This window comes from Salvelinus alpinus, chromosome 15 (assembly GCF_045679555.1).
Source record: "Salvelinus alpinus chromosome 15, SLU_Salpinus.1, whole genome shotgun sequence".
Lineage (NCBI taxonomy): Eukaryota > Metazoa > Chordata > Actinopteri > Salmoniformes > Salmonidae > Salvelinus > Salvelinus alpinus.
This window is the reverse complement of record NC_092100.1, coordinates 29,571,772-29,596,574: the sequence shown is the minus strand read 5'-3', so window position 1 is coordinate 29,596,574 and position 24,803 is coordinate 29,571,772. Positions and strand designations below refer to the sequence as shown.

The following is a 24,803-nucleotide window of genomic DNA, read 5'->3' as shown; positions in this document are numbered from 1 at the left end:
GGACATGTCAAAATGCAGAATTTTGGCACTTTAGCAAGCCTTTATTTATATCAAAAATCTGAACAGGCTTTTGAAATTGGTGCACAATTTCTACTTAAAATATCAAAGGAACGCAAAAGGCACTCATTTTGTGGAACGACCTTTCTATAGGCTAACGGAATTTCCTAGAAATGAATAAATAGACCATAGAAAATAGACCGACCATATGACCGTAGAAAATTCTGACACCGAAGATTCTCATGGAGATTAGATGGAGATTCTCATGCAGATTAGATGGAGATTCTCATGGAGATTAGATGAAAATTCTCATGGAGATTCTCATGGAGATTATCATGGAGATTAGATGAAGATTCTCATGGAGATTAGATGGAGATTAGATTAGATTAAGATTCTCATGGAGATTAGATGAAGATTCTCATGGAGATTAGATGGAGATTCTCATGGAGATTAGATGGAGATTCTCATGGAGATTAGATGGAGATTCTCATGGAGATTAGATGGAGATTAGATGAAGATTCTCATGGAGATTAGATTAAGATTCTCATGGAGATTAGATGGAGATTAGATGAAGATTCTCATGGAGATTAGATGAAGATTCTCATGGAGATTAGATGAAGATTCTCATGGAGATTAGATGGAGATTCTCATGGAGATTAGATGGAGATTCTCATGGAGATTAGATGGAGATTCTCATGGAGATTAGATGGAGATTCTCATGGAGATTAGATGGAGATTCTCATGGAGATTAGATGAAGATTCTCATGGAGATTAGATGAAGATTCTCATGGAGATTAGATGGAGATTCTCATGGAGATTAGATGAAGATTCGATGGAAATTCTCATGGAAATTAGATGGAGATTCTCATGGAGATTAGATTTGCTGCCAGTTTATGAAGATGGGATGGCTAATGATTCAAAACATAGTAGAGGAATGATTCTTCCCCCTCTGTATCTCTCCCCAGAGCTCCGAAGTCCAGGAGCAGGTTCTCTTCATGATCAACAGATCCTCAACCCTGGAGGAAGTGTGTCTGGAAGGAGGTGGGCTCAATCTGTGAGTAGCCTACTCCACGTGATCCTCCTCACCTTTCTTAAACATCCCTCCCTCCCTAAATCATTCTACCTGGTGTCTGAGGCACTGAGGAAATGGGAAATCTTTGGATGACATTTGATTTATGTGATTGGTTCACTTTATTTTTCATTTTAGTTCAACATTAATAATTCATTTCTGTTCCTCTGTCTCTCTGTCTCTCTCCTAGCCCTTCCTCTTGTTGGAATTTTGCATTGAAGACGGCCTGTGGCCTGCGAGATCACACCTGCTCCGCCATCCACACCATCAACCTTTCAGCCAATTATATAGAGAACAAAGGTGAGCCTTTTCCTATCATAAATAACTTTTGGGGTTTGTTAATGTCCATTGCTGAGGTTTCCAATTCCAACTTGCCTGGACTGGCTCGTGACTACTCATCTGCTCATGTGTGTTACCTGTGTTGCCTGTCGTCGGGTGTGAAAGCTCTCAGTCAGGAACTGGAGAACCCAATGGTCTCACCCAGCTGTCTGTCTCCAGGATTGTTGTCTCTCCCAAACTCTTCTGTCTGCATCACCCTTGTTGTTCATTTTCCATAAAGAAACTATGTCTTTGTGTTGATACTTATCTTGTGATAGTTTTCATGTAGAGTATTGCATTTCTCTTTCTCATTCCTCTTTCTCGCCCCCTCCATCTCTCCAGGTTTGGCTAATCTGACTCAGGGGTTCTCTCAGAACAAGGACTTCGCCAGCTCTCTGTGTCACCTGGATTTGTCAGGGAATACAGGCAGTCTGGCTACAGAGGAGGCTGTGGTGAGGGTGGGGGCAACACAGGCAGTCTGGCTACAGAAGAGGCTGTGGTGAGGGTGGGGGCAACACTTGTTTTCAGTTCACGGTTTAGAATTCTTTGCTCCATACACTATCACACTTGAATAAAGGTCTATACTGTAGGTGCTGTTAGTTACAGCTAAATGCATTTTGTGTATAATGTACAGGGTGGATACTATGGAACATTAACTGACTTGGTTATATTCAGTAATGGGTTGTCTATGAAATATTATTTGTTGTAAAGTTAAAGGGAGTTTGTTTTACCAATGCAGTCCCACGTGTCAGGATATGCATGCAATTTGATACTGATATGACTTAATGATGCAGGAGGAATCTCAATCAGAGTAATATAATTACTCCATAGTACAGTATTGAATTGAGTTGTTCAGTAGATGGTTTTGGCTCTAGAGGGCCATAGCACTAAATAGCTTCATATCTCTTCCTGTCAGAACCTGTTTAATTTCCTCTCAGGGACAAATGCTGTGTCTAACCTGGACTTGAGTGTTTAAGTTCCTCTCAGGGACAAATGCTGTGTCTAACCTGGACTTGAGTGTTTAAGTTCCTCTCAGGGACAAATGCTGTGTCTAACCTGGACTTGAGTGTTTAAGTTCCTCTCAGGGACAAATGCTGTGTCTAACCTGGACTTGAGTGGAAATGACTGCCCTCTGGATGCTGTAAGTGACCTTTAACGTTTTACTTCTGGTCATGACAATAAACATAATCAGTCTCTGTAATATTTGTTCATTTGAAAATGAATAGCCTGATATGCATGTTTGTGCCAATGTGAAATAAAGCACTTTACATCCCCAACTTCTTCTCCCCCTAGCTGTTTGTATCTCTGTCAGCAGTCTTCTGCTCCAACCTGGCTCACCTCAACCTGTCCAGGGACCCCTTCTCACACAGGTGAGAACCCTGCTTTCCATTATATATCTTGACCGGTGTTGTCAGACCCATCTGCTAACCTCACTCTGTCCCCATGAAGTTGAGGAAGGTAACAAGGACTGTAATGGAGTTGTTCAATAAGAGCTCTGAGCTGTGGGACTGGCAGGAACCAGACTACACCCAGAGTGGCTCTAAGGTGAAGACTGATGGAATGCCATACCAGGAAATGTCTACGTGATACATGTCAAACAGAATGTGAAGCCTACTTATAGCACTGGATGATAGTGTATAATACTGTATGTGTTTGCATTTTGATTTACACATGTATACTGCTGTTTGATACACATATTTTCTCTCTTTTATGCAGATTGTTGTTGCAGGGTCTGGCCAGAAGTAAGTACTCATCTGTGTGGGCTGGAGCTAGACCTGAGCAGCTGTGAGGTAGACACGCACGCACACGCATGCACATACAAACACACACACACACACGCACACGCACACACACACACACACACACACACACACACACACACACACACACACACACACACACACACACACACACACACACACACACACACACACACACACACACACACAGCATGTGTTTGCATCTTCGGCATTGACTGGGGACATTGCCCTGTGCCATCTTTAGGATGGGACGTTAAACAGGTGTCTTGACTCTCTGTGGTCACTAAAGATCCCATAGAATTTATCATAAGAGTAGGGGTGTTAACCCCGGTGTCCTGGCTAAATTCCCAATCTGGCCCTCATTCCATCATGGCCACCTAATCATCCCCAGCTTCCTATTGGCTCATTCATCCCCCCGCCTCTCCCCTGTAACTATTCCCCAGGTTGTTGCTGTAAATGAGAATGTGTTCTCAGTCAACTTACCTGGTAAAATAAGTGTAAAATCTAAAATTCGAATTAATAGACATACACACACATCTCACTTTTTTTTAAATCAGTGAGCTGAGCCAGGTTTTGGCTGGTTGATAATCATATGTATGATAATGTATGCACTCACTACTTACTGTAAGTCGCTCTGGATAAGAGCGTCTGCTAAATGGCTCAAATGTAATGTGTAGTATGTGTCTAGCTGAGGTCTGCTGGAGCCCAGGTGATTCAGGAGCACATCTTTGAAGCCAAGGCCATCAGCATTCTGGACCTCTCTGACAATGGTACGATACCAAACCCACCCCTTATATCTATCTATCTATCTATCTATCTATCGAGAGAGAGAGAGAGAGAGAGAGAGAGAGAGGTGTGGGTTAGATGGAGAGAGCACAGACAGGGGTGGTGTCTGTGGGCTAGGTGGTGCCAACCAGCAGGTGATAAATCATGCACCATTCAGATCACTTAACAGAGAGGGAGACACCAATTATTCTCAGTGTGTTCCTTGTGTTCCTGCTCTCTAGCACAATGAGGAGAGCTCAAGAATCAGCCCAACCTCACCATGGATGAGGGGAGGTGGTTAGATTGGCTGTTCTGGGAACTGTCCAGGGAGTCTCCATAGGGGGGCATTGGGCACATCATTAAGAGAAAGAAAACTCCATTTGAATAGAGTATTTTCCATATATTTCTATCTAGGAATGTCAGAGGGCAACCTAATGCTGAGGAAATGTATATTCAGGGGATAAGAAAACAGTTGTTTTTCGATGAATAACCCTTTTTCCGCATTATTATAACTTACCATTATTTTTGGATCTACCAATAGAAAATGAAAAATATGTTTTCTCTTCTCCTACTTACTGAGCAGCAAGGCCAGACACGTCAGTGTCAGTCAGAATAGATACAGCACTGCTGGGACACTGATACTCCAGCATCCAGCACCTGCCTGTCTGCCAACACACTTCCTCGTCCCTCACTTCTGGGGATCGTACAATTGACGTCACACTGACTGGAACCAAGACGATGGCTCCCTACTTTCTTCTACACCAGCCAGTGGCTCATATATAGAGACCATTTGTTTTCATGGGTAATGCAACTGTCAAAAAGCTCCAGGGAATCCTAATTTGTGTATTTATGACAAAATAGGCTCAACATGAATTGAGCTGACTTGAAAAGATAGCTTTCTCAAATCATACAGAAAGACAGAAAGTCCACTCTTCCACAGAGAGAGTAACTAATTTACATCTATCTATCCTCAGATTTTGAGAGTGACATGGTAACCATGGTGCTGTCCATCAGTCGCAGGCACTCCATCCGCGATCCGGCTTTGGGACTCAACTTTGTCAAGTCCAGGTGAATAGATTGTTCTGTCACGCCCACTGTGTTTTCTATCCATCTATCTACTGTATATCCATCAACTGTCCCCTTCTCTCTCTGCCCGCTCTCTCTCCACAGAGCTCTAATAACAAACGTCCTACAGCGTATTGTCCAGCTCATGCAGGAGGAGGAATGTGTGAGTGTTCGATCTTGTCCTTTGAGTGACAAACTCACTTATTTACATTCTTTCATATGTCATATCTCAAACACTTAACTTTCCTGTGTACCATGTATAATTATAATCATTTGGGGGGTGCTTATATTTGTCCTGTTCCACACGTGTGTAATGGAAATGTTGTTGTTGTTGCATATCCCAACTCCTCCTGAGACACCCTCAGGGAGTGGGATTACGGCCAGGGTCGCCATTGTACAGCGCCTCTGGAGCAATTAGGGTTAAGTGTCTTGATCAAGGGCACGGCGACAGATACATTATTTTACCTTGTCGGCTCCGGTATTCGAACCAGCAACCTTTCTGTTACTGACCAAACATCAAGGCTACCTGCCGCCCCATCTACCTGTTATAAACCTGTTCTAACAACCTGTCGTAAACAACCATTGACTTAAACATCAGCTTAACTCTGCAAAGGCCTCACTTACATCACATTCATCTCATCTCATCACATTCATCTGACAACAACAGTATATCCTAGTCTCCTTTACCCTCTCCTCAGTAAATATCCCTGCTCCTCTTATATTTTGACCCTGGCTCTACCACTGCCCCGGCCTCTTCTCCAGTGGTGTCCCATTCCCTGTAATAGTTGGAGGCTGTGTGGAGGCACAGTCCTCAGGGACGTCCCCCTGAGTGAAAGCAAGACTTTTAATTACCCAGAATCCTTCTCCAGCGAGACGCGGCCTGCCTCAGTAATTACACACTGAGCAGCTTAAACTCTTACAGTATACAAGGCTCATTAAAACAGGCAGCCATTTTCTCTCAGAGTATCAAAGAGCCCTCTTATATCTGAGATGGAGATGTCAGGGTGAAGTTCATGTAAACCAACTGAAGTTCTTTCAGGCCTAGGCTCTGGGCTCTTATTGGATGGAGCTCTGGCTCAGATCAAATCAGATCTTATTAGTCACATGCGCCGAATACAGTGAAATGCTTACTTACGAGCTCCTAACCCACAATGCAGATAAGAATAAGAGATAAAAGTAACAAGTAATTAAAGAGCAGCAGTGAAATAACAACAGCGAGACTATATGTAGGGGGGTACCGATACAGAGTCAATGTGCAGGGGCACCGGTTAGTTGAGGTAGTATGTACAGTACATGTAGGTATAGTTATTAAAGTGACTATGCATAGATGACAACAGAGAGAACCAGTGGTGTAAAGAGGGGGGGTGGGGGGGGGCAACTGCAAATAGCCTGGGCATGTCACGGCCGTTGTAAGGAGGAGACCAAGGTGCAGCGTGGTATACGTACATTCTTCTTTATTTAAGAATGAACACTGAACAAACGAACAAAATAACAAAACGAAGTGTGAAGCTAATATTAGAAGTGCATACAGGCAACTAAACATAGAACAAGAACCCACAAACAAAGGGAAAATGGCTACCTAAATATGATCCCCAATCAGAGACAACGATAAACAGCTGCCTCTGATTGGGAACCATATCAGGCCACCATAGACATACAAATCACCTAGACCAACAAAACCCTAGACATACAAAAAACCCTAGACAATACAAAAACTAACGTACCCACCCTAGTCACACCCTGGCCTAACCAAAATATAAAGAAAACAGATATCTCCGGTCAGGGCGTGACAGGGCAGCCATTTGACTAGATGTTCAGGAGTCTTATGGTTTGGGGGTAGAAGCTGTTTAGAAGCCTCTTGGACCTAGACTTGGCACTCCGGTATCGCTTGCCGTGCGGTAGGAAAGAGAACAGTCTATGTCTAGGGTAGCTGGAGTCTTTGACAATTTTTAGGGCCTTTTTTTGACACTGTCTGGTATAGAGGTCCTGGATAGCAGGAAGCTTGGCCCCAGTGATTTACTGGGCCGTACAGTCGGAGGCCGAGCAGTTGCCATACCAGGCAGTGATGCAACCAGTCAGGATACTCTCGATGGTCCAGCTGTAGAATATTTTGAGGATCTGAGGCATGGGTCCTTTCAGATGGCATGGGTCCTTTCAGTCTCCTGAGGGGGAATAGGTTTTGTCGTACCCTCTTCACAACTGTCTTGGTGTGCTTGGACCATGATAGTTTGTTGGTGATGTGGACACCAAGGAACTTGAAGCTCTCAACCTGCTCCACTGCAGCTCCGTCGATGAGATCGGTGGTGTGCGTCTGCATATGTGCGTGCCCACAGCCCCGGGAGTCTCTGTCAGTGTGTGATTCCAAGCTGAAGACAAGTACCACCATCCTTATCAACAGCCTGAGCTGCAATGCCACCAGCGGCCACAATGACATCAGTGGCAACTGTATCAAAGACACTGGAGCCAAATTTCTGGCCAAGGCCTTACTCATCAACACTAAGCTTAGGTAACCGAGTCATAACCCAACCAAACCTACACCTAACAAACCTATCTCATCATATTTGTATTTTATTTTTTATTTAATCTTTATTTAACTAGGCAAGTCAGTTAAGAACAAATTCTTAGTTATAATGATGGCAGAACGACAGATTTTGACCTTGTTAGCTCAGGGATTCAATCTAGTAACCTTTCGGTTACTGGCCCAACGCTCTAACCACTATCATAGCCATAACACTACGCAACTCACAAACTAAGCAACAATAACCTGACCTGCCATAGCCCTATCCATGTCTCTACAGGACCCTGGTCTGGGACAGAAACAATGTGACAGCCAATGGGTTTCTGGATGTGGCAAATGTTCTAGAGAAGTGAATCATGGACAGGGAAGGTCTCAGTCCATCAAACAGAACAATATCTCCTAAAACATAATATTACCCTTCCTTTCCTGGCTTTCATGTTTGTTTAGTCATGAACTTCACTGTCGTAGCAGTCCTGAGGAGACAGAAGTTTAGATTGGGCTGTCCATGAGATGCCTGACTAAAAACTAACATTCAAAACTCCATCTCTCACCCTGGTAATAAACATCTTTGGCTGTTGTGTGTCCAGATCCAGAACTGTCTTCTCAGGAACAACCAGACACAGTCAGGAGGCCCAGATACTAAACCTGCAACAGGGCCTGAAAACTGTATGCTCTCTGAACATGTGGGTCAGGCTCAGTCATAGGAGGCAACAGAAATACAGTTGAGGTCGGAAGTTTACATACACTAAGGTTGGAGTCATTAAAACTCGTTTTTCAACCACTCCACAAATTTCTTGTTAACAAACTATAGTTTTGACAAGTCGGTTAGGACATCTACTTTGTGCATGACACAAGTCGTTTTTCCAACAATTGTTTACAGACAGATTATTTCACTGTATCACAATTCCAGTGGGTCAGAAGTTTACATACACTAAGTTGACTGTGCCTTTAAACAGCTTGGAAAATTCCAGGAAATAATATCATGGCTTTAGAAGCTTCTGATAGGCTAATTGACATCATTTGAGTCAATTGAAGGTGCACCTGTGGATGTATTTCAAGGCCTACCTTCAAACTCAGTGCCTCTTTGCTTGACATCATGGGAAAATCAAAAGAAATCAGTCAAGACCTCAGAAAAAATTGTAGACCTCCACAAGTCTGGTTCATCCTTGGAAGCAATTTCCAAGAAGGTACCACGTTCATCTGTACAAACAATAGTACGCAAGTAGAAACACCATGGGACCACACAGCTGCTCAGGAAGGAGATGCGTTCTGTCTCCTAGAGATGAACGCACTTTGGTGCGAAAAGCGCAAATCAATCCCAGAACAACAGCAAAGGACCTTGTGAAGATGCTGGAGGAAATCCACAGTAAAACAAGTCCTATATCGACATAACCTGAAAGGCCACTCAGCAAGGAAGAAGCCACTGCTCCAAACCCGCCATATAAAAGCCAGACTACGGTTTGCAACTGCACATGGCGACAAAGATCGTACTTTTTGGAGAAATGTCTTCTGGTCTGATATAACAAAAAATAGAACTGTTTGGGCATAATGACAATTGTTAAATTTGGAGGAAAAATGGGGAGGCTTGCAAGCCAAAGAATACCATCCCAACTGTGAAGCACGGGGGTGGCAGCATCATGTTGTGGGGGTGCTTTGTGGGCAGAACTGAAAAAGCATGTGCGAGCAAGGAGGCCTACAAACCTGACTCAGTTACACCAGCTCTGTCAGGAGGAATGGGCCAAAATTCACCCAACTTATTGTGGGAAGCTTGTGGAAGGCTACCCGAAACGTTTGACCCAAGTTAAACAATTTAAAGGCAATGCTACCAAATACTAAGTGTATGTACACTTCTGAAATAAATAAAAGGTGAAATAAATCATGCTCTCTACTATTATTCTGACATTTCACATTCTTAAAATAAAGTGGTGATCCTAACTGACCTAAAACAGGGATTTTTACTAGGATTAAATGTCAGGAAGTTGTATGTAAACTTCCGACTTTATGTATGTATATAATCTGTATGTATGATGATCTGTTCCTTTCCCATATTCCTTACTTTCTGGTACATTTGCCTCTGACAGGTGATATATTGTAAATTGCTGTTTATATCTTTACTATTTGTATTGCATTTTACCCTCTAAGTATGATTCAATTGTTTTTATATATCCTTAGAGATTGAAAGTAGTGTTAGGTTCAAGCTCTTTGTGTATGAGAAGTGTAATTATTTAGTGGACTGTAGGAATGTGTACTCCCAATGAGTCAAGGCCTCTCCTGACTGATAAGAAGTCTTGTGATATGGACAGAGAAATCCTGGGTGATGGAAAAGTACTGAAGTACATCTTTTTGGAAGGGAGGGGGTGAGAGCTAAGGGTGGAAGTACACACTGCGCTGTATTGAATGTATGTATTCAGCTGTTACATATTCTCTGAGTAAACGTTTGAAACGTCACTCTTAGTTTGGGTTTTGTATGATAAATATGGTATATTGAGATGTGGGTCTTCTTATGACAGGGACAGTAAAAGTCATCCTGCGTCTCTGTCTGACTCATCCCGTCCCAGCTGGTTCAGGGTCTCTGACAGAGGTTACGGGAGAGTGTTCTACCTTTAAACCCCTGCAATGTACAGTACAGGAAGTGCAGTCAGACATATTGGCTGCAGAGGAAGTGCTTTGTAATGCTAAGACCTCCATCACGGTAAGGTTTCCTTGATCCTTGAGTCTCATATAACAGATTTGTGATTGTTGGCTAGATTGACAATGTATATCTGTATAACATAGGCCTAATGAGGAACTTATTTGAGGATGGTGAAACATAATACATTGGTGTTCATCTTCTACCTATTAAAAAACATGATCTGGCGCACACCCAGAGATCATTATTTTTTGCAGAGGTGCTGACTAACGGCGAATAAACTATAAGCTATAAAAATAGAGTCGCACATTCTATATATAAACTCCCAGTAATTTATTGGGTAAATCACCAACGTTTCGCCATCACTGTGCCTTCTTCAGGGTAAAGTCATGAGTGCATAAACCAGGTTATGTAGACAAACAGTGCAATTTGTGCAACCAATGACAATAGTGAGGGGTGTGTCATAATTATTAAGTTAATTAGAATGAATTGAGTGAAACTGTTAAAAAACAATAAGTTATAGCATATATAATATATTAGGCTATTGTTATCATATGGAAACATAGTAACATATTGTACATAATATTAGCATCAGCATACATTATTGTTTAATTCAATTTCACATAAATATTTAATTGTTTCCTATTTCATGAAAACATTTTGTTACATGTAATCTTTTGGTTCAACCATAATGCATAATAAGCATCATCAACAGGGGGAACATATTAGGTGTACGCTGATAAGCTGTAGAAAGAATATATCAATTTATAAGACCGGTTCATTAAAGAGAGAATTGTTCATAAGAAGGACCTGAGATCAAAGTCAATATTCAGACCACTAGGGGACAATGTTTTTAGATAGGATATCCAGTAAGCCTCCCTTTGTAGTAGTAGGATCTCAATGTTACCTCTCAGATGGTCAGATGCCAGTTCTCTGACCTCCTCCCTATAGGCTGTCTCATCGTTGTCAGTGATTAGGCCTACCACTGTTGTGTCGTCAGCAAACTTAATGATGGTGTTGGAGTTGTGTTTGGCCACGCAGTCGTGGGTGAACAGGGAGTACAGGAGGGGACTAAGTACACACTCCTGAGGGGCTCCAGTGTTGAGGATCAGCATGACAGACGTCTGTTGTCCACCCTTACCACCTGGGGACGGCTCGTCAGGAAGTCCAAGATCCAGTTGCAGAGGGAGGTGTTTAGTCCCAGGGTCCTTAGCTTGGTGATGAGCTTTGAGGGCAGTATGGTGTTGAATGCTGAGCTGTAGTCAATGAACAGCATTCTCACATAGGTGTTCCTTTTGTCAAGGTGGGAAATGGCAGTGTGGAGTGCGATTGAGATTGCGTCATCTGTGGATTTGTTTGGGCAGTATGCAAATTGGAGTGGGTCTAGGAATCCGGGAGGATGCTGTTGATGTGAGCCATGACCAGCCTTTCAAAGCACTTCATGGCTACCGATGTGAGTGCTACGGGGCGGTAATCATTAAGGCAGGTTGCCTTCGCTTCCTTGGGCACAGGGACTATGGGGGTCTGCTTGAAACATGTAGGTATTACAGACAGTCAGGGAGAGGTTGAACATGTCAGTGAAGACACTTGCCAGTTGGTCCGCGCATGCTTTGAGTACACGTCCTGGTAATCCATCTGGCCCCGTGGCTTTGTGAATGTTGACCTGTTTAAAAGGTCTTGCTCACATCGTCACAGTCATATCACACAGTCATCCAGAACAGCTGATGCTCTCGTGTAAGCTTCAGTGTTGCTTGCCTCGAAGTGAGCATAAAAGGCATTTAGTTTGTCTGGTAGGCTCGCGTCACTGGGCAGCTCACGCCTGGGTTTCCCTTTGTGGTCCGTAATAGTTTTCAAGCCCTGCCACATCCGACGAGCATCAGAGCTGGTGTAGTAGGATTCAATCTTAATCCTGTATTGACACTTTGCTTGTTTGATGGTTCGTCTGCGGGCATAGCGGGATTTCTTATAGGCGTCCGGATAAGTGTCCCGCTCCTTGAAAGCGCCAGCTCTAGCCTTTAGCTCGATGCGGATGTTGCCTGTAATCCATGGCTTCTGGTTGGGATATGTACGTATGGTCACTGTGGGGACGACCTCGTCGAATCACTTATTGATGAAGCCGATGACTGAGGTGTTGTACTCAATGCCATTGGATGAATCCCGGAACATATTCCGGTCTGTGCTGGAAAAACAGTCCTGTAGTGTAGCATCCGAGTCATCTGACCACTTCCACTTTGTAAGGATGACAGAGGCAGAGAATATTACCGTTTACCATGTTAAGGAAATAAATTCCCAGTAATGTGGGGAAAAGGGTCTGGACAGAACCAAAGCAAAGAAAGTTAAAGTTAAAGAGTCCCCTCTCCTACTGTACCTGCATAACCACTAGTTACCTAACCTTAACGCCACCTGGCGCGCTATACAGGGGGTGGTCCGCCCAGGTCTTACCTAGTGTGCATAGACAGAGTACATACTACGGTATATGTATGCCCGCAGGCCTCGTGCCTAAGCACTCCCAAGGTGCCTTCCCCTTCCCCCTGGGAACAAATGAAACAGAATAATACAAACTTAAAGTGAACAATTTCACTAATCAAAAACACTGACTCCTATTGGCACACACATACCTCAGAAGTAGCGGCTAAAAAATACTTTCAACAAAACTGTCTCTGAGCAACAACCAACACAGGACATCCAAGAAGCTCTCTCTCCTAACAAAGGAACACTGGCGTTTCAAGCTGTCGCAGCAGTCGGTAATTGCCGACAGCTGTATCCCCTAACGAGAGGGCGGGATCAGAGCTCCAATCTGCAATGGGGCCGACCAATCAGCTGCTTGGGGGAATCCAGGAAGCCATTTCCTGAAATACACACATACATATACACAAACTCACAACACAGAAACTGGGGAATGTAACAGTCGTCTAGAGTTATTTTTCCTCTGGTTGCACATGCTGGTAAAAATTTGGTAAAACTGATTAAAGTTTGCCTGCATTAAAGTCCCTAGACATAAGGCTTATGGCCTTATAGTTGGTTGAGTGCGCTCTTAGTGCCAGCATCGGTCTGTGGTGGTAAATAGACGGCTACAAATAATATAGATGAGAACTCTCTTGGTAGATAGTGTGGTCTACAGCTTATTATAAGGTACTCTTCCTCAGGCGAGCAATACCTCGAGACTTCTTTAATATTAGACATCGCGCACCAGCTGTTATTGACAAAAATACATACACCCCCACCCCTCGTCTTACCAGACGTAGCTTCTCTGTTCTGCCGGTGCATTGAAAATCCCTCCAGCTCTATATTGTCCGTGTCGTCGTTCAGCCACGACTCGGTGAAACATAGGATATTTCAGTTCTTAATGTCCCGTTGGTAGGATAATAGTAATCGTAGGTCATCCATTTTATTTTCCAATGATTACATGTTAGCAAGTAGAATTGATGGCAATGGGAGTTTACTCGCTCGCCTACGGATTCTCAAAAGGCAGCCTGATCTGCGTCCTCTTTTCTTCCGTCTTTTCTTCACCCAAATGACAGGGATCTGGGCCTGTTCCCGGGAGAGCAGTATATCTTTCTCATCGGACTCGTTAAAGGAAAAAGCTTTTTCCAGTCCGTGTTGAGTAATCCCAGTTCTGATGTCCAGAAGTTATTTCCGGTCATAAGAGACAGTAGCAGCAACATTATGTACAAATAAGTTAAAAAATAAGTTAAAAACAAACGAAATAGCAAAATTGATTATGGGCATGTAAAACGTCAGCCATCCTCTTCGGCGCCATTTTATCTATATGCCCTGTGTGTTCCAGGAGCTGGCCCAGGCCTTGCTACAGGCAGCCCAGACTCTCTGTCCCAGGGTCACACACAGGTCAAGCTGGCTGACTATGTGGCTAAGATGTCCAGACAGACAGACCTCTTCATCTGGGACACCCTCATACAGCACACAGGAGAGCTCAGGTAAACAGCTGAATATACACACATCCACCCTGACACAAAAACACAGCTTATGTAGAACACAAACAGTTACATCATCCATGATCTTTGTTGTTTTGTGTCACAATCATGTCATACTCAATACTGTTAATTTTCCCACCCAGGGCCTCCCACATCTCTCATAAAGCTTACTGTAGTTGCTAATGGTTTACTTCTCCCCTCCCTTATTTATTTATGCTTTTCACTCCACTTTCAGTGAACTCCAACTGTCAGTTAGTGTCTCCTTGGTGGAAAGTATCATTGATGAGGTTCTGCAGGACTTTTGTGGCTCAAAAGTTTGTGGCTCAGCGGCAATTGGTGAGAGTTTGTTTTGTGTGTGAGTTGTTTGTGTGTTTGATTAGTATGACTGATCACCACCCTCCCCCATCTCAGAACCGTCATATGAGGGAGCAGACCAGAAAAAATTGCTGTTTTTTAAAATAGGTTTTGTGAATCTGTGCCCAGCTCCCTCAGCTAAAAGTAGTAGACCATGACTGCCCACTGGATGATGTAAAAGTTCTGACTAACATAAAACACACATATCCCACCATACTATACTGTATATGCCGAACCATTCTACCAGTCTACACAGTACCTACATGACCTGCATTAGTTCTTGTTTAATATAACTAATTGAATATTCTTCTCCTCCACAGTATGTTCATGTCATTTGGAGGAACAGCTATCCGTCAAGCAACCTCAGTGAAGAGTAAGAACCAGGCTTGTCATAAGTATAATTAAGATTTATTGTAACAGACTATGTAGTTGGAAGCTGGGAGTCTGGGATGAAACTAGGAAGATTAACATAGTAGACAATCAGGTTTGATGATTGGCTGCAGTCTGCTCCATAAAAATTGCCTCGACCTGTGATGTCAGTAGCTACAATCTTCTGCCACTGTGATTAGCTTAGAAAAAGGTTTCACCCAGAGTTCACAGTTGAAAGGTCAGAGGTCGTGTCTGAACCATTGCATTATCCAGTTAGGAGTGAGCTCTAACTAAAGAGGGTCAGAAGGGCAGTAATATGAAAATAATGGAGCAGTCACAACAAAGAGGGAGATATTGTCTAGAGCCATATGGTTCTGCATTGTTCTGCTCAAATCCCCCTAGTGCAACGTCCTCTTAAGTGCATTTTAAATCTGATTTAGAATGAGTCAAAATTTGTGTCAGTGTGCTACATGAAAAAAATTACGCTACACTTTTTAACCCCTTGTCCACTGGAAAACATCTTCAAAAAGAGGCACTTATGTTTTACTGTGCATATGTTTTACTGTGCATATGTTTTACTGTGCATATGTTTTACTGTGCATATGTTTTTCTGTGCATATGTTTTACTGTGCATATGTTTTACTGTGCATATGTTTTACTGTGCATATGTTTTTCTGTGCATATGTTTTACTGTGCATATGTTTTACTGTGCATATGTTTTACTGTGCATATGTTTTTCTGTGCATATGTTTTACTGTGCATATGTTTTACTGTGCATATGTTTTGCTGTGCATATGTTTTTGTGTTTGTGTGTCATTGATGCAGTCTGGGACCCTAGAGGGGCTGTCCCTCAGTGTGTCTTAGGAGTTCCCCTCCTTGTGACAGTGCTGTGTCATGGTGCTGAAGGTTAAAGGTCCCCCATTGAAGGGGGGGGGGGGGGGGGCAGTGGTGGGGGGGGTAGTAACTCTACCCTCAACAAAATATAATCAGCTGTGCGGTGCTCTGCCTGTCCAATAAAAAGGGCTGTGGCTAACTGGAGCATGGCCGGGTTACTTTCAGACCACTGAGTTTCACTGGGGGGACGGGGGCGGGGATGGAGGGGTTGTGTACAATCATTACACAACCCCTCCCCCTCCTTTGCCTCTCTCTCCCTGTTTTGACGCTACCTGCGCTCTCTTTCACTACCATCTCTCTCCTTGTATTTTTATTTTGCTCTCTCTTGCTCCCTCTCTCCATCTCTTTCTTGCTCCCTCCCTCTCTCTTCCATTGTTTAGATTCAGTGTTGTAAATCTGTCTGATTAGTCTCCTCTCTTCTCTGTGCCGTGAAGCCTATAGTTAAAGGTATCCATCTGATTCCTCTTCCATCCATATTTTCTGTCGCTTTGCTCTCTGCTTTTTTTCTTTGTCCTCTTCTCCTCTCCCTTTCTTCATCAACACTCTCTCAACCACCATCCTTCTCTCTCTCTCCCATTCTATCTCACATCCCTTCTTAGTGTGATAACGCCACATTATAGTTAGTTGTCCTGTTTTTACATGCATTCTATCACACACCCGGTGCCTGTGTAGGTTGGTACCATTCCCTCTCTCTGTCTCTCTCTGCAGGTGTCCTGGATGTAGACACGGAGCAGCAGGCGAGAGAGAGCATTTATTATCAGCAGGAAGTAGGAGGGGAGGTCTCAGGGGTAGGAGGGAGTGGGTGGGCGCTGTCGTCGACAACGTTATTGTCAGTCACAGTGGCAGGCCAGCTGAAACCTGAAGGCCCCTCCCACACAGGGAGGGAGGCGGATGCTGCCGCTGCTCTTGCTGCTGCCGCGGCTCTTAGCGACAGTGATCCCCGGCGCCCTGAGCCTGCACCTCCTCAGCCCCCTATGGACCTGCCCATCGAAGGCCACACACTGAGGCACTACACCCGCTCCAGGCCCAGACCCAACCGCCGGAACAGCAAGCCGCCCAGCAAGCCCCAGGTAAGAGGCAACACGACGATCACAGACCAAGGAGGATGGGGATGGAGGGAAGAAAGGGAGGGAGGCACAGAGAGAGGAAGAGAGGGGGGATGCAGGGAGAGGATAATTGTAGCAACAGAGCTGCTTTCTGAGAGAGGAATAGATGAGAAGGGATGGAGAGAAATAGAGAGATGAGGGGAGAAAAAAATCAGAGCAGAGCAGAGAGAATGTTGGAGATAGAGCGAGAGAAAGCGAGGGAGAGGGAATGGGGGAGGGAAGCAGTGTTCTGATGGTAGTTCTCAGGTTATTGCAGCCACAGCAGCAGAGGCAGTGTCAGTGGCTTTCAGCGCTAGACATTCTCTCTCATCTCCATCTCCAGCCTCTTTCCCTCTCTCTGTCTATCTGATTCTATTTCACCGTCTTGTCAGTGCTGCTGCTTTAGCTGTTGATGTGTTGAGGAGCCATTTCTGTGTGTTTTCTCCATATTTTCCCCTGCATTAACGATGGTCCCTGTGGTTCTCAGTAGTTGGGGTGGGAGCTGTCAGAACAGGGCAATGTCTTTCCATATTGATTCTGGATAGCTCTATTCTGCTCTGTGTGACTGCCGTAGAATTTTTACTATTCATGTTTTTACATCAAGGTGGGCTCACCGGCTCTCCGCCCCTCCCCCCCTCCACGATTACTCTCCCGTCAATGCTTTTAGGACATTCCCTCTTTTACGGTGGAATATTGTTAAGGATTGTCAATGGGAACTGGTCATGTGTCTGTGTTTGCATGTATGTATTCATTGTCGTGTTTGATTAAAATGTCCCACAATCAGCTCCGTGCTGATTGGTGGCAGTCTAGTTGTGTGTGTGTGTGTGTGTGTGTGTGTGTGTGTGTGTGTGTGTGTGTGTGTGTGTGGGTGTGGGTGGGTGGGTGTGTATGTGTTTTCCCCTGACACTGTCTGTTCTGCCAACTGATCAGACAGCTAGCTCTCTGTTATGTGTGAAAAACAATTCTGCAGCCATCTTATAAGCAGAACTAGTTCAATATAAATGGCTGATATAAGGTGTTCGTTGTAACATTATATGTGTCTGTCTGTGTGTGTGTCTGTTTGCCTGCTGCCGTTGTCATTAGTGGTGCTACACTGGTGTTGTAGAGTGATTCATTGTTGTTATTACAGGTAACACTGTACAATTGGGTTAATACCACATTAACCAGGTGTCTGTATCCACTGTGTTGTATTTACTGGCACACGGTGCCACCACATTGTTATATAGACTGTATTCAAGGTGCACGCAATTGTGTATTTCTATATTTCCTGTGCTCTTGTCCCTGGTTACCTGTGTGTCTGTAACGCAATTGAAACAGCATATCCATTGCTGTTGTCCATGGTTACCTGTGCTCCTGTATAGTAATTGTTAGTGTGTTAAACCCTGTGTTATTATCTGGGTCTCTGGGGTCAGTGTACATTCAGGCAGGACGGGCAACCAGCTCTGATCAGAGATTTTCTGGAGAGGACGACTCCACAGAGATAGCTTCGGCAGGATGAGAGGCAGAAAGAACCGCTTTACCCATCTATGGAATGGAAGAAGTGTGTTATAAGGCAGAATTCTTTTTTTTTGTGTGTGTTTGCATGTATATGTTTTTATGCATGTGTATCACAAGCAGGTTTATGCTATGTGAATGTTTCTAATGTGTGATAATGTAGCTAGTTGGCCTGGTGAAATATGGGGCCAGGTGGTGGTTGTTGGAGGGCTGCTGGCTGTGTTGACGGTGGAGAAGGAAGGGTCTACAGGGTCTACTGTCACACTGCTGTAACACTCACTGTGATTGGTGGTGGTGGTGGTGGCACTGCACATTCTGCTGGGTCCGTAGCATTTGATTTTATTACATCTGTAGAGAAATGTAAGGTCATCTGCATTTGATTTTTTATAACGGCATAGCTACCTCCCCCTAAAACATCTTGCCTCAATGTTGCAGAGAGAGAGCTTCTTACTAACTGATGTCGTCATCTGAGGTTTAATAAAAAGCTGGAGCTGGAGCACACCCAGATAAAATGATTTAGTGTAGAGGTGCTGACTAACTGGAAATAAACTGGAAGCTATATAAATAAATAGAGTCATCTGAGGTTTGTTCATAAACCATTCGCTTGCCATCACTCAGTGCTATGTTAAAGCCAAAACACAGCCAGTCTAGTGGTATATGAGGAATTGGACAGAGCCTGGCAGTTGAATTCTGCAAATGGTGGGAACTCCTACTGAATGATTCCCTGGGAATGTGTGGGAGACGATTCTTTGAAATCCAAGACCTCATATTATCAGACAGGACATGTCAGACCATATGTCAGAGATTTGTCTTCCATTTTATGCTCTCCTTTTTATACGGTTAATTGACTATTATAAACTGGGTGTTTTGAGCCCTGAATGCTGATTGGCTGACAGCCATGGTATATCAGACCACATACCACGGGTATGACAAAACATGTATTTTTACTGCTCTAATTACATTGGTAACCAGTTTATAATAGCAATAAGGTACCTCAGGGATTTGTGATATATGGCCAATATACCCCGGCTAAGGGCTGCGTCGTGCGTAAGAACAGCCCTTAACCGTGGTATATTGGCCATATACCACACCCCCTCTGGCCTTATGGCTTAATTATAGAATTAGTGCGAGACATTATTGGATGACCAGAGCCCTATACCTACATAGACATGAACTGTAGTTGCGAAAAGTCCACCTATTGATGTTCTATTTACCACATTAGACAATGCACTGCAAAGACAGTAAAGTCCTGCCCCCTTCTTCATTAGGGAGAAACCAATAGACACCCCCCTTCTACCTACCAGTCCATCAGTAAGAAAGTGTTGCTGTGCTAGATGTATAGACAGGGTATATGTATGAAAGGGTTAGTGTGTGTTGTTAGTCATCAGTGGAAACACCATCCTTGTGTTTTATGGCACGTCTTTTTCTCTTCCTGAAGATGGAGTGGAGTGATGGGGATCGGGGCTCTCTGATTGGCTGAGAAGTGCTAAATGATTTATAATCCGTTTGTCATGCAGCATGGAGCTCCATTTGTATACGGTTGCTATAGCTCTGTTCTGCAGGGTGTAGGTTCTCCTGCTCACTGTAACCACCGCGCCTTAGACTACTCTCTCACAGTCTGTTCAGCAGCAGCTACACTCACAGACTGGCTAAATACAGAACAACGTCTCAAACACTAGCCTACTGTGTGTGTGTGTGTGTGTGTGTGTGTGCGTGTGTGTGTGCGTGTGTGTGTGTGCGTGCGTGCGTGCGTGCGTGCGTGCGTGCGTGCGTGCGTGCGTGCGTGCGTGCGTGCGTGCGCGCGAGAGACACTGAGAAAACAGTCCTTGCCTTCACTCTGTCTCTTCCCACTGCTGAAAAATGTCAGCCAATACTACCGGTCAAAATTTTGTGGACTGCCTGTTTGTATCTGAGTAAGTGACAGACAGCCAGGAAGAGAGTTAGTGTGAACTGCTCTTCCCACCAGCCTGCTAAATAACAGTGAATAATTCATCTTTTAAATGATCATATTTTGATCCAAACTAAATAGCTACTCTTCAGACTGGAACAGAGGGAGAGGAGAGAGTGGTGGTGGGGAAAGGGTGTGTCTAAGAAGTCCAGTCACATGGTGGGGGATCAGGGCTGAGGGGTTGTGTTCTCTCCAGGTACCTGAAGCACAGATGTGCCTGCACACACTGCTTCTGCCACAGCCACACAGTGTTCTATAGAATAGAGAGGATGATCTATTGTGTGTGTGATTGTGTGGGTGTATTTGTCCGTGTTTGTTCATAAACATATATTTTTATCTATTGCATATCTGTTGTCAAACATATGAATCACTATGTGTACGGTGAGTGTGAGAGTGTACTCAGCCTACACTGATCAGTCACACAATGGTTTTACCATAAGCATTCTCCAAGCCACTTATCTTATTGGTTATGCGATGCTGGCTTGGCCAATAAGCAAACATTTATTTTTTGGCAACGCTACAGGGGGATTTGACAGTGGCAGATGAACCACAGTGCCTTCACTTTTGCATATACTGAGTCGCAATGATCTTTTGGTTGTGTTTTTGTACATGTGTGTGTGTGCAGGAGCAGGCAGCTGAGCGTGAAGAGAATGAAGCCAATGAGACCATGGGCAGGGTGGATGAGGGAGTAGAGGAGTTCTTCACTAAGAAGATCATCCCTGATGACCCGCTGTAAGTATCCGTATACCTCCAACAGCATACACCTTTGCATACTGACACGTACAGAATAGATGTACTGCATGCACCCACACTCAACAAACCCACTCATACTAGCTCTCTACACCTACACCCTCTGCACATGCATGTTCACACACTCCCGTGTAGACAAACATCGCTACACACACCATGCATACATACTGTAGCAACAGAAAGATAACAGAATGTATTAGACTAATGTTTGTCTACTGTGGTTAAAAACACTGTATCCCAAATACACAGCATCCCACTGATCCCAGCACTAGATAGTATGAACACTGAACAAGCACCACCACTGAATGGAGACTCAGTAGTGTTGTTGCTGTTTTGTGCCTCACCTCACTTGCAGAAAAGCGCAGAGGGAGGAGGTCCCTTACAAAGCACAACCCACAGCGTCGACCTCCACCACCCCTGCCCCTCCCAGCACGTCTGCCCTGGCCCCGCCCTCCTCTACCACCTCTATCACCTCTATCACCTCCTCCTCCTCCTCCTCCTCCTCCACCGTAACAACCTCCAACACTACTACCACAACCACCACCCCTTCCACCGCCCCCTCCAAAAACATCAAGAAGAAGTTTGGGGACTTCTTCGCCTTCAAGAAAGTCCGTGCTGGCCGGGGGGCAAAGGGCGAGGGTGGGCCGGAGGGCAAGGTCAAAAAGACCTCCATCACAGATCTAATCAGACCGCTCAGGGAGGCAAAAGAGAGGGAGAGAGAGAAAGAGCGGGAGAGAGAGAAGGGGAAGTTAGAAGAAGAGAGTGGTGCTAAGGCGACCGGTGTTAATGATTCTGATGCCACCAAAACAGTAAGAGCAGCAGAGGACAACACCATGGCCTCCACCGCACCCTCTGATGTCCCCAGCATCCCCACAACCCTGCCCACCAGTGCCCCCGTCCAGGAGGAGGTGACATCTGTGTCCCCCAGCGCTCTGACCCCAAGCCCCATCATCAGCCCTGTCGGCGGGTTCCTGGTGGAGAGGGAGAAGAGCCGGACCCTGGAAAAGAGCAAGACCCCAGATGGAGAGAGGAGGCTGAAGGCCACACGGCGCTCGCTCAGGGAGGGCAAGTCCCAGTCCCTCATCCTGCTGACAGGCCTGGAGGATGGCGCTGCCGCACACGGAAAGGTAGGTACCACTCTGCACTAGTGATCAGAAAACACATGGAGTTAGTTCTAAAGAAAATGCACATAATTTCAAAAAATGCTTTTGGTCATCCACTTTCAGAAACACGCATCTGAATGCACATCCAGCTTTGAACAGCGCCTCCACGTCATGCTCCACCGCATGGGGGTGGCCAAGACACCTCCTGCAGACACAAAGAGCAGCCAGGTGTGTGTTTGTGTGTGATATTGATGGTTGTGGACTACCCTTTCTGTTCTCTTCCTCCCTATTTCCTCTATTTATGTTCCGAGCGCCCAGCTGGGATTCACTTAGGATTACAGCACCTTTGTGACATTCATGTAATGTGCCATGGCAGTGAATATCTCAGTATAGTACCTAATCCTGAGACTGTGATATTGCAGCTTATCCACTGCAGCGTGCCTTATCAGTCCAGGTAGGGGCACATGGGAGGATAACGCATGAATAACATTCTCTTATATCTTCCTTTAGAACAAAGAAGAGGAGCTGAGGAAAACCAACTCCGAAGGTAAGCCACTCCGCACACCTCCTCAGCTGTGTCTGGGACTCCCTGTGTGACTCAGTGTGACTCATCACACTGTATGTACAAATCCCCTACTGCCGACGGGAGCTTGACAGCATCTCAGGTTTGCTGTAGAAATGCAGTCTTTGTCAACTTAGAGTCGGGTGGTTGTGCTACATGTAGATATCTCCTCTTAGAACTGTTGAATTGTAGACTGTCAAGTAAAAGTGTTGCTGTAGCACTAGGGATGCGATTTGACGGTAGATGCTTTGCAAGTGTAAACTGCTGTTGTTGGCCTCTTGTGTACCCCTTGAAAAGAAGAAGGAATCTAGATCAATTTGATAGAAATGTAGAATCTGTGCTTATTTCTGGTAAAGGCCAGTGTGAAGCCAAATGAGGTAAAGGCCATCAGAGAAATCAATCTTGCATGTATAAATACAGTGTTCAGCTAGCACATCTGGTTCCTTGGAAGTTGTGGGAATGTACGTTTTCTGGTTTCCTATTGGTTCTCGGAACGAAGCCATACATTTCCTGACTGGTAAAACAGAATGTTTTTTTAAATGTTCTGAGAACGGAAGTAAAGATTTCACTTGTTCTGGGAATGTACATTTTTAGATTGCAGGGAGGTTCTCAGAATGTTTTACTATGGTTCCCTGAAAGTTTTCCTGTGAGGTTTTATTAACGGTTATTTTGAGGTTTTTGAATAACTTCCTTAAAACTTTTACTGAATGTTTCAATAAGACTTTTAATGACACTGCTAGCTTAGGTTAACTGTTTAGAACTCCATGCACAGATAGGAGACATGGAAATTATTTTGCTTAGACATTAATCATCCAAACATTTATTTTTGTATTGTGACACAGCATCAGTGAGATGAACCTATGATCTTCTGTTTTCTATCCATGGAATTAGTCCACTGCACCACCAGGATGGAGCTAGCATGCCATGTTTTAACTCATACAAAGCTGTTCAGTTTAGTCTATTCAAACAGACCCAATTTCAAAGGAAACAAGCACTCATTAGTGGGCACAGCCAACACACCTGAACACACTTAAAAAGATAAAGGATAGAGAGAGTTTGTTGACGCTGAGAACGGAATGTATATGTTTTTCAATAACATTCTTATAACGTTCTTTGAACGTTACTAATGTTTTCTTGTGGTTTTTCTGTAAAGTTTTCTTAATGTTCGAAGAACATGACTTTAAATAGAACCATGAGGAAACGTTATGCTGAAGTACTGAAATTCCCACAGAAGAACGTTCACAATGGGCTCAGACATCAATTCAACGTCTATTCCACGTTGGTTCAACATATTTAATTGAAGTGACATGGAAACAAAATTGATTCAACCAGTTTGTGCCCAGTGGGTTGTTTCTGAATGTTCTCTGAACTATTTGAAAACATTCCCAATGTCAAACCAGTTGGAGAACATTCCTAGAACATTACCAAAAATGTTTGATACTTTTAGGAAACGTTCTGTTAAACCAATTAAATACCAAGAAAATAACGTTATTTTGTCAAGTTCCTTATCTGTGCTGAGAATGTTCCAAAGCCAAGCAACTATCCTGCACCATTTCCAGAATGTTGTGGGAAGGCTGTATGCTAAATAACCATAGGACAACCACACTCTCACCAAGCTCTAAGAAACATATGGGTCTCAGAACGTTATGTGCTAGCTGGGTTGTGACTGGCGTTGACCCTGAGGTTAGAGCAGGCCAGAGAGGTTCATGGGAAGTCCGAGCAACGCAGACCGGCTAGCCTGGGAGTCATTACTGCCCTTTGTCACTCAGTGCTGGAGGTCAGGGATCAGTTCACACATTCACTCAGAGGGGAACTCAGCACTATCAGCCAATAGAGCTCTAAAGATAACAGTGAAAGCTCCCTTAGCTGTTTCTTGTGTGGATTTCTTGTTTATTTTGTGTGTCAGACTGCTTCAAGTATGGAGAGGCTCATAGTATGTGTAGGTGAACCTCCCATTTTGCTATAATCCTCTACTCTTTCTCAGGTGCAATTCTTGACAAAAAACCTGAACCACCACCCACGTCCATGAAGCCTCGCACTATGTCCACATCAGCTTCAGGTAATTCTGACACTTAAATCTAGTGAATGGATGTCCATGTAATATATCCATCTATACTCCAAGCCAATGGGGGGAAAAGTACGGCCCACTGGGTCGTATCCAGCCAGGCCGAGGACTTCAATCCGGCCCGCG

General features: G+C 44.3%; 1 pseudogene; it reads left to right on the top strand.

The window, feature by feature from the left end:
- Nucleotides 1–24,803, top strand: part of LOC139539311 (capping protein, Arp2/3 and myosin-I linker protein 2-like) — a 37,270-nt pseudogene that overhangs the window by 4,903 nt on the left and 7,564 nt on the right.